Here is an 11,782-nt window from a genome sequence, read left to right as displayed (position 1 = left end):
GTTTTCGGTGAGAAAATTTGAAAATGTAGCGGAATATTTCGTACCTCCTTTCCTTCGAGAGCTCTCTTCCTTTTCATTGCAATACATGTGCTGTACCCAAAGCACGTCAGCCGACCCGAACTCACACATAAGACACGGGCACTGCGTCACTCGGACGTATGCGCCCGTCAACAGTCAATGCAGTCCATCCGACGACGCTTGTTTAGGTTAGCGTTCGTGGCCAGTGAAAAAACGTATTTATTAAAGGAATGGGATACATCACGATTGCTTGATAAAGTCATCCAATCGTGACGGGGGAAGGGGATTACGGGAAGGGTAGGGGGAGGAGGCTAGATGTAACAGGCGATCCCCGATGAGCGGACGAAACTAGTCAGGGAATCGAGAATGTGTCTGCGGTGCGGGTGCTCGAGCCTGGGGCGGGTCCAGTCCTCGTACGTAGCTGGTCTTGCCTCTTCAGGGAGTGAGTTTATGGCGTCGTTAGGATGCTCAGCGACCAGCTCGCAATGAGTGCAGTGGCAGCACTTATCATCATTTGCGAATGACAAGTTTTATGCTGTGCTAAAAAACACCGTGGAAGCTTGGTGTCATCGCATTTGCCGAAATATACGTCACGGCCACGTGATTTCTCATGTCGCTTTTGAGTTGGGGAGGAACGCGTAGGAGGAAGGACTTTTCGTTTCGGCGGCGGTAGAGAGGCTTTTCTTTTTCGCTAGTCTGGTACTGCGATCAAATCATCGGTGCATCACTAATAAGTTATTTCAAAATTTATTCATGCTAGAATATAGTTAAGTTATAAGCTAATGTGAACGTTAGCATATTCGTTTCCTGATCGAATGAACATGTGCATTTCTTGATAATTCGATTGTTCCTATTTCGTGTCCCATTTGATACTTGCTGTACAAAATGACGTTGTTTGAAAATCGCTGCAGTTTTATATCGTGTGTCTGCAAATGAAACGCCTCGTTTGGGAAAAAAAGAAAGTATTTCAGTATGTGTCTGTATCTGTATTCCGAATGCTTTTTTTTTTTTTTTCATGATTTACAAGGGGAACAGCACACCCGCAAAACAGTCACTCGAGTCATCACATACACAAAAGAAAGAGACACTTACGCAGCGCTGACTGACAACTCTTGGGTATATTTACACTTTTTACTCTTCTATTTATACTGTGGCTAAGGCTAGTGAGAATAACTGGTCTTTTTTTCTTTTCTTTTGATATGAAGCTAAATTTAAAGCTAACTAAATTGAAATCAATGTAAGTCTAATAAATTGAAATCAATGTAAGTCTAATTCTTTTTGGGATAAGGTTAAAGACGGAGTACTAACACATCTGTCGTTATCTTTTGCGATATTCTCTGCCTCGATAATTTCTCTTGCGAGCTGGTTGTGGTGCTTGCCGAGCATGGCACAGTTACTAAGCAGCACTGAGCAGCCACGGTCTCGACAGTGAATGCCAAAATGTCCGAAGTTTTTGTTGGTGAATGTGTTCTTATGCTCACGGAGGCGATCGTTAAGACACCTTCCGGTCTGACCTACGTAGAGTTTTCCACAAGAGAGGGCAAAGGAGTACACCACCATCTCTGTACAAGGGACAAAGGTGTTCTTATGCTTTTTTTTACAGCTGACAGTTGTAATTGGTGGGGTATTTACATTTTTGCACAAGCTGCGAAGTTGGTTAGCCAAGCGCCGTGCTTGGCAAGCACCACAACCAGTTCGCAAGAGAAATTATCAAAGCAGAGAATATCGCAAACATAACTACAGATGTGTTAGTACTCCGTCTTTAACCTTATCACAAAAAAAACTGGACTGCCTAGCCATACATTCATTTCAATTAAGTTGGCTTTAAATTAAGCTTCATATCAAAAGAAAAGAAAAAAGACCATTTATTTTCCGTGGCCCTAGCATATAATACAAATAGACGAAGAGAAAGAAAAAGTGTAAATATACCCGAGAGTTGTCAGTCAGCGCTAAGTTTCTCTTTCTTTTGTGCGTGTGTGTTGACTGTTTTGCGGGTGCGCTGTTCCCCCTGTACATCACGAGCAACCAACTCGCCCGTACCTCTGTGTTAACTTTTTTTTTCGTTCTTGCAAAAGCATCTGAGGGATATCCTGTTACTTCAAAGACAAATGCATATCAGTATATGTATTTTTTCCTTAAATACATGTATCTCAGTATTTTTTATTCAGGGGTACTTTACTTCGTATCTCTTCCCTGACCTGGTAAAAAGCAATTTTGTAAGGAAGGGATGCTAATACTCTTTCAAAACGTTACAAATCTAAGGTAATTTGGCTTCAGCATCAACGAGCTTCAATCGCAAGATAAATATATAGGCTAAAACGTGATAAAGAAAGCATAAATTAAGAGAACATTAGTCAACATACCACTAAAAAACAGTTTAGTACGGGTAATGGACACAATTTAATTGTGTAGCTTTTAACACGTTCGTTCTGCATGATATATGTAAGTCGGAAAAACTCGTATAAAAAAACAGCGGCGATATCTTTCAAACGGTTTGCTTAGAGTAGCTATCGTAACGGAAATCCGAGAAGTTCTGTAGTCAGCTGAAACCTGCTGATGCACTGCGGTCGTCTGGTAGTGTCAGACGGAACACGCGATTCAGCAGCAGCTTAGAGAAAATCTTAAGTTAAAGCATGTGCTGTCCCAACTCATTAGAATTGGTCGATGCAGCTCTAAAAAAAAAGACGTTTACAGTTCCCTGTAATGCTGAATTAGAGCGCAGCTCTTGAGGAGGAGGAGGAGAGGGCACGGAGAGGAGGTTATGCCCCTCCTCCCTCTCCCCCTTCCCTCTTTCCCCTTCCTTCCCTCTGCTCCCCTCCCTCCCTCCTCCTCCTTGACGTCACTCGTGAAAGTCGTGACCTTCACTGTGAAAGTCGTGACCTTCACTGTGAAGGTCGTAACCTTCACGTGTAGGTTACTGTGAAGTAACCTTCAGGTGAAGGTTACTTCACGCAGAGGTTATTTTTACTGTGAAGTTAATGACCTTCGTCGTGACCTTAACAAGTGACTTTCGTGACGTCACTCGTGACGTCATTATGCGAAACGTCCTATAATGCAACGCGCGGTTACGCCGACGGCGACGGCATCGGCGATGCCGCTTAAGCCGGAAACGGGCGCCTAAGAGCTTCACTCTAAAATTACTAACATTCATTCAAGTCATTTTTGTAGGTTGAATAGAAAGAAGCATGCACCCTCGAAACCTAATATAAGAGAAGACCGGCATCTTTAAACCGCTCCAAAATATTTTTTCGGTGAACTGAAGTCAGCCCACTCCAATAGTCAATTCTACATTCCTTTTATATTATAATACTGATATTTTATTCCGGCTCAGGGGAGCCGCGGTGCCGCAGAAAGTCACGTCGCCGATACCATGAAGGCCTGCGGCATTGCGCCTAATGATGATGCACTGGTATTTCACAGTGATGACTATGTTTAAATGGAGCTTTTGGGCGAGGGTGGCGGGATGACGTTACAGGTGGGGTGAAGAGCGTTAGGCCCAGCAGCGGTCTTCGCGACGGTGGTCTTCGCGCAGTCGCCATGGACTGCAAACTATTATACTATATCTTTATTTTTTTTGTCATTTATGGAATGCTACAGAATAGTTTCCCTCCAGTCTTGTTGTTTTTTATATTTTTTTCTATGAAACTGCACAAGCACTGTTCTCCCATGTAAGAGAGCTCTCATCAAGCAGAGGATGTACCTTGAGCATCGAACAACCCTTGCACACCGTTAGTTGCGGAAACCACCACCCGGGGGTAAAGGGCAACAAAAGATTAGACCCGTGTATAGAGAGAGTCTGGTCAATAGGAGGACCCGGCGGAAGCCGGGGTGAAGCGGCGAAAGCGGCGGCGCCACCAGCGCCGTATATTCCCCTATTGATGATGTTGCAAATCAAGAATGTGCTGAAATGGCCTTGAAAAATTCGCGAAACACAGCGCACGTTTTTTTGTTTGTTTTTTTTCCTTTTTTTTCGGGGGGGGGGGGGGGGATGATACTTAAAGTACATGGATGAATAATTATCAGAGATTGCTGGAAAACGGGAATTTCAAGGTGCTGAGTGTGTGTACTGAGCCAGGAAAGGTGACATTGCCCAGAAAATTTTTCTGAAACATGGGACGCAACTGCAAATGTGGGGTGTGCGTTCGGGGTTTGGGTAAAACCTCCCACGGGGCCGAATCCTCTTTTTTTTTTATCGTTCACTCTGTCGTGCAGTCAGAAGAAAGATTGAGTGCGTTCTGAATCGTGCCATGACGACAACGCCACGTGCATTGCCCCGTCAGTTATTAAGAGTCGCAAATTCCAACTCTTGCGTGCTGTAAGGAAATGCTTGAATACATCCTTACCTAGAGATTGTGATTGGAGGGTCTTTGTTTAGCTCATTGCCTCCGCTAGGGGAATATTTGTGGCAAGTCGTTGGTCACAACATTCGTCAATCATCGCGTCCAAGGTCATTGAATCAATTTCAGCTTATGAGGTTCTCTTATGTTTGCCCTATTCTTACCAATGTGGAGTCGTCTGCTTCTTACGCAGGGGTTGCGGTGACGTCAGAACAACGCCGAGCTCTAATTGGCTCTGAGTGAAGAGTAGTCAGTAGACCTCAAAGCAAGCTGCGTTGGAGTCTACCCACTCTCCTTCAATCAGAGCCAATCAGAGCTTGGCGTTGTTCTGACGTCACCGCAACCCCTGCGTAAGAAGCAGACGTACTTGCGCTCCACATTAATGACCAAGGTCTCTACATTAACGGCTCTGCAAAAGACAGGTGTCACCACGCGCTCACCAGAACCTCCGATAAACTGTGCAATAGAAGGACTCCCAGTGGATAATGAATTCTCGCCCCGGAACTTATCTGTTGACTGTACGACTCATTCTTTAATCTCGCTTTCGTCAAACACTCATACATGGCCTAGCCTGTTTTCTTTCGCTCGCTTCCGGGGGTAGATGTAAGAAGTCTAGCCCTGCGCTCTTGCTACCTATGCGGGTATAGCAATTGAGGGAGACAAGGAGACGAAAGCGCGGGGACGTCCAAACAATGCTGCTTGTTAGGCGAGTTGGTGCTCAAACTTTGAGAACATGGCGTAGTCGGTGACAAGTTAAGAAGCTCCTCTTTCCAAATCAGCAGAGCGAGCGCTGCAGAGGACGTCGCCTCCTCTCCGATGTTCGCTCTGCTAAACTGGAAAGAGGTGCGAGGTGCTTCCACTTTACCCTGTAACTGTAACCGACTATAGCGCTTTTTGAGACAGATGAGAGCGGAGAATAGAACAACACAAAGCGCTAACTTCAACCGTTTATTATGCAGAAAGACAGGATTAAAAGATAGATTACGCGAACGCAACCAAAACGTGAGTGGGTGCCAGGATGGCCATTTGTCGATGCACTGTCACGATTGTAGATCCAAGCCTAATTAGTTCAAGTCACGCACGATCTTCAGTAGGTACAAGAATAAAACGGTACGGGAAATCATAGAGGCAGACCTGACAAAAAGTTATGGGGATCGGCGCGTCAGCGCGGCTTCGATTGACCTTGCGGACCGAGACATCCAGTTCTTGCGAACAGTGGCAGGGCAAGATATTGGCTAAGTGACGCGATAACAACAAGTAATTTTACTCATGTTTTTTTTTTTTTGTTTTTTTTTTTTTTGCGCTTAATAAATAGTAGAGGTTAGGGCATTGTGTTAGCCCGTTCTCCCCTGTCGTCTGTGTCAAAAAGCGCTACCATATGTTCTCAACGTTAGGACAGCGAGATCTGTTTGGAATGTCCACTGGGAAGACGCAAAGCTAGCTGCCTTTGTCTCTACTCACTCTTCGAAAGCATTCTAACTCCGAACGCCCGGCACCGGCGTTCGATAGCGTTCGAAGAGTGACTAAAGACGGAGGCAGCTAGCTTTGCGTCTTCCCAATGGACATTCGAATCAGAGCTCGGTGTTCTGAAGTCCCCGCACGCTCACCTGTCCCCTCCAGTCCCTCAGTCTCCATACCCGCGTACCTTGTTTCACTTTAGCCTACAACGTACGATGCACCAATCCAACACCGCAAAAGTGTCGTGGCTCTCTTCCTTGTGGGTTTATTGTAACCAGCTTATCCAATTGCCTGCAGAGAAAAGGACGGCGCATTGGCTGTACCAGTTTGGCTTAGCCGGAGAGAGCAAATGCACGAAGATGGCGAGCGCCATGGCGAAGCATGTTTGGAGCTACTCGATTTTCTCCGTCGAATCGTACCGGTCAGACCAAATGTGAAACGGAGTGTAATTCATTTTGTTTCCCACGTTTATTTTCTAGATCGAATCACACTGATAAGCGTTTTACAGGTACTTGGGAGCAAACGACACATGTTGTCATAAATGGCCGCTTAATACCGGCAACTTGGTTTCTGATGTAGAAACAAATCTGTTTTTGCTCTCTAGATTTAGTCAGATGCAGTTTACCTGAAATGATGGACCCGATTAAGTTTTTGCTTTGCTCGAAGTTCAAAATTAACCAGCTGTCTGGTTCTTAAAGATCTTTTAACAAAATGTCCCCGAAAAAAACAAAAACAAAAAGGACCGTGTTTCTTTATCCATATTATAAACTACGCATCCCCAAACGCCCAGAGACATCGTCCAAACGTATCGCTAGCTCTCCGGACGAAATGTAAAAGTATCGAACCCTGCTTTTATTTGGTTCAGAAGTTATAAGGGACATGTACTTAAATTTTCAATGCAAAAATTTTGGCTGACGAAAACCAGAGACGCACGAAGATGAATGGCGTCAACCACTGTGCACGGGTTCCGAATTCCCATCGAAGGTTTCATAAAATCACTGCTAAGTTATAACGCTTGCATCAGATACCGACAAGTACTCAAACTTTGACAGTTGGTTCGGACCGCTAGACTGACTTTTAAACAGAAACTGAGTGTTCCGCGATGCGTAGTTTCTTTCTGCGGTGAAACAAAAACACAAAAGAAACACCGTAAATGTATTTTGATAACCCGGTGTTGTTTAAAATAAATTTCATTTTGAATTTTTTGAATGCCTTGCTAGGGGTTAACATTAAAGGGAAAAAAACATTTGTAACTTGCAACTCTTCCATCTCGCCGTCTCGTGGCTTAAACTCGAATCAGTATAAAATATAATATTTTAACTTACTGCGCAACTTGAATGGAAAAACAGAACACACGGGGGGGGGGGGGGGGGCACCACATCTAGAAAACGAGATACTTAAAAAACTGAAAACGTAAATTAAGTGTGCGTGCACTGTCAAATTTACGCTATGGAGAAATTGTATTTTAAAGATTTTGTCGCAGGAAATACAATACAATACAATACAATACACTTTATTTTTCCAGAAGTACTGGAGGGGTCCCCAGACAAAAAGCTGCTAAAAGCTTTTTGTCTGTTTCATACACGATTCTATCGTGTATGAAACAAGGAGGTGTATGCGATTCTGCACCGGTCACGCAGGTGTATTGCAAAGTCGCGTTTATAAGCAACCAATTATTATCGACCTTATCGATTCAGTCCGGAAGTAGGCGGGCACACAAAGGTGACAGGTTTTGCCTACATACAACAAACCACTTTTTTTTTTTTTGGTACTTTTAATTTTATCGTTACTTTTAGTACTCTGGCAAGAGTCTTGATGATCAAAAATACAGCGCCATCTAGTGAAATGATACGCAAATAGTTGACGCGAAAAATAAGTTTGGCGCGCAAATACCCGGCAACCCATAATGGGGCGAAAAATCTGAATATGTGTTTTTCTCTTGCCACTAATATTTTACGATGGGTGACCGTTTCACTTGAGGCTATCGTATGCGCAGATATTATTGGCTTCTTTTATATTGATCCGTAGGTGTTAAGCAAGGAAGCCACCTTCAACTTTTGGCCTGTTGTGGCTCACATAGGCAACAAAGCTCTAACTTGCAAGTTTAGCTTACGATATTTTTTTTTATTTTAGTTGTGTTTCTTTATTTGATTTTGTTAAACATTGATATCCTAATAAACAAATGTTTTCATTAAATTTTGTATTTTTCGTCAATAAAGGGTTAAGCGACAAAACCAGGAGTTTCCCTAGGAATTGAAATTAGGATGGGCGTTTACATTTTTAGGCGCGGGGGAAGGGAGTTAGTGGGGGGGGGTTGGAGAAGGTGGCGTTGGGACTAATGGAGTCGTTGCTAATTAAAGGGGTGCCTTTAGAAAATCAAGGGTGACGTGTAGACCCGCCTCCCTAGTGGGTGTTAGGGAAATAACTGGACGAAACCAGAAAGATCTGTACGCCAGGATTCCTGAGGTCGATAGAGCGTGGGCTTTCCCGCCGACGCACGTGCCGATGAAGCGCGCCTCTTCCTTCGGTGGCGAGATGGCGCCACGGAGCCTCTTTTCGCTTTGCGATGCTCAAGTGGCCTTCGCTCTCCTTCTGAATACACACAACTCACAGGCTGTGTTCCAAATCTTACCTAAATGAACCCGAGTTACTCCGGCGGGTCGTGTCACGTGACAACACAGATTGAAAAACGCTGGACGTGGGTAGCTTTTGGAACGCCAAGGTACAAAACTCTTACCCTGGAGTAAGATCGAGTAAATTTTGGAACACGGCCTTCGTCGGAGTGTTACAACGTCACAAGTTAGCGCATGTCGCACACGTGTGTAAGGCCATAAAATGATAACTTCCGAAACTAATGCGATAACATCTGTAATTCAAGTTGCTACTACAAAACAGAGTGTACCCGAAAAAAAAAAACACCGGATATACAGTGTTTTACACCTAAATAAACAAACGACTCATCGCCGAACGCTTATTCTGCGCCCAAATGTAGCGCAAGCGGTTCGGACCAGATGCCAAAAGTTCAGGCATACTGTCAAAAATTAAGTCACAAACTAAGAAATCGAGTAAATAATAATTAAATATTTATTCAATCATGAAGCGTAATTCAAGTGCAGCAAGAGTCTCCAAGCTTTTCGGCTCAGGGGCCAGATTGAGGATCGTAAGATTTGTTGCATTCTCGATAGCGCAAGATAAATGAGGAAATGCTGGATAAATAAACGTAGATAAGCATTTAACGACGGAATTTCAGGATGAATTATAGACGCACAAAAAGATAATTGAAGGTTTTTATTAATTTATATTTTGATTATATTTTGTTATATTTTGAATGTTTTTATTATATTACAATTTAAAAATGAATTATATCTTGAAATTTAATATTTAGCTAATTATGATATAGAACGATTGTGGCCCAGAAGATTCCCCGGGTATAAATCAAAGTGCATCTAGCAACTCTGGTGTATTGACACGGAATGAGAATGATAATGGTAGAACTGGATGTTGACAATGTGCTTTATTTCAAGTGCACTAACCACAATACGCAGACATGAAATAAGCAACCACGCGACAAATATGGCAGATAACTATTACCGAAATATGAATAATAACGTATACAATGCGTGTGCTGCGCGTCGCGGCGTCGTTCCTTGCCGCGTGTTTTTTTTTTTTTTTTTTTTTGAGACGGTAGCATTGGGCGGCTTGCTGGAACGTTGCCGCGGTCCGGGCGTCACTGGAAAGACCGCGGCCAGGAAGGGCGGGTAAGAAGGCTCCCGCAGTCCGGAGTTTGGAAACGCCTGATATAAAGTAACGCAAAGACTGCTACTTTCGCTTTAAACATTAACAATTATTACTATTATTATTATTATTATTATTTTCATCATCATCATCATCATCATTATCGATCTCCGCAACTTAGCTATCTTGTTGCCCGATGACCTGAACTCAAGGGCGCTGAATGATCACAGTGCGTTCAATGCATAACCTATGCTACTACCCCGACGATACTCCCGCTAGCACACGATGGCTTCTGCAACCCGACACTTAACCCAAACAGAGACGGAAGGGCAGGAAGTAGAGCAGCCGCTGTGGACTCTACGCTCTGCCTGGGAACAACGCCCTGACTGACGCCCAAGTAGCCACTGCACAAACGAAACGCGGAAGACAGACTGTAAGCGAAGGCAAAGTCCATTTGAATGAGCATTTCTTGTGTGAACGTTTAGACAGCGGGAAAGTTGTCGGCTTTGAAAGTGGACTTGTGTGTGGGAACAGTTATCTTCCGTGTACCTTTTTTTTTTCACGCGCAGAACGTATTAGCTTACAAAGAAGTGTTCAAAACGTTACGTAAGCTTTACTTTAGCTTGGGTGGTTTGATTTACGGTAGACGATCAGAGCTAATCACCGCTACAGATTTGTTTCTTAATAATTACCATAATTTCACTTGATTCTGATATTTCTACAAGCTAAGAAAAGACCGTTCTTAAAGGGGTTCTTGAGACTTGGACACTTAAAACACATCTTTGTGCTCTTTCGTGTAATATTGCATAAAAATATGTGGCGTAACGTTACCTGCGTTAAACACTATTTATGCCATGAGGCTATTTAACAAAGCAGATAGCATGGTAATGCTGTTGAGTGGTCCCTGATGTGAATGGGTGTTTTAGCGCAGTTACATCCAGAGGTAGAGCTTTTTGTTTTTAAAAAATATTTTGTTCAAAACGATTCTTTAGTTGCGGAAATAAAAAAAAAAACGCCTGTCTGGGTGCGTCATTACTGTTTGCTTTTGAATAAAGGTAGTTCAGAAGTTGCAGGCTTTTACCATTGAAGAATCCGAAAAGGACTCGTAAAGCGAATTGCGTCGCTGGAGCTACATCGTGATGGGTCAAAGCTGGAATCAAACGCCACAAGAAATTTTTTTCCAACAAAAACTGCCTTCGTGCCGGTTTATTTTAAAAATAAAATAGAAATATTAGGAAGTTTTGTGTATTAATGTGCCGCTTTGTATCGAAATGGCTTATTAATTCAGGTTAACTTGACGTCAAACGATTTTCGTTATTGTTTTTTCCCACAATCGTGGCCAATGAGCGTTTGAATTTGTGAACAAATACACAACTGACGGACTACAACCTTCGTGAATAAAGGGGTGGGAGGGGGCGGGGGGGGGGGGGGGGGGGCAACATGCATGCGTATAGACGCTTTGCAGCAGCTATGCATGGGCGCCGCCATAACCGACCTTCAGTTTTTGTTCCCTCTTATTATCTTTATTTCACTTCATCATTACCATAGCAGGCCAGGCTTTTTTCCATGTTAGATTTGTGTCCTTCGCCCCAGCATTGGCCTCTGTGGAGGCTCGGCAATGCCCTTTTCAGCGGCTCGGTATCTCGGCAAGACAAGAGAAGGTCAGCCATGGCGGCTGTAATTGGCACGTGTGTAAAGCATCTAAATATAAAGTTGGCTGAATTTTGAGGGGGGGACGTGGTTGAGGGCTGAAGCCCCATAAGCTTCCCCCTGGCTGCGCCCCTGACTAGAATTCTAAATTCGTATCTATCGAGTTCAACTTACCGTAGGCTCTCGTGGTTTGAAGGGTAAGGTTCAGGCACGTAGCCAGGATTTTGTTTTGGGGGGGGGGGGGGGGGGGGGGGGGGGCCGGCCATAACAAAATGTTGTATGAGGGGAAGGAGGGAGAGGAGGTCCCAGAAAAATGGAAGATTTTTTTTTGGGGGGGGGGGGAGGGGGGAGCCGGGCCCCATGGGCCGCCCCCCTGGCTACATGCCTGGTAAGGTTTAAAGATAAGATAAAGGTTAATCATGAAATGCGTATATAAATTGGAAGACACTGGCCCGTTTAAGCGCATTTAGGAAGCCACTGGCCTGTTTTAGCATACTACCGGGATCCGGCAGTTCGCTCCGAGGTTGCGCACCGCCAAAGCTTGTCAAGGCTGCCCTTCATGGGACACTGACAGGGCATTTATG

Source organism: Ixodes scapularis, unplaced genomic scaffold (assembly GCF_016920785.2).
Source record: "Ixodes scapularis isolate PalLabHiFi unplaced genomic scaffold, ASM1692078v2 PGA_scaffold8__174_contigs__length_109621045, whole genome shotgun sequence".
NCBI classification, from domain to species: Eukaryota; Metazoa; Arthropoda; class Arachnida; order Ixodida; family Ixodidae; genus Ixodes; species Ixodes scapularis.
The sequence above is the reverse complement of the archived record's forward strand: the minus strand, read 5'-3'. Positions refer to the sequence as shown.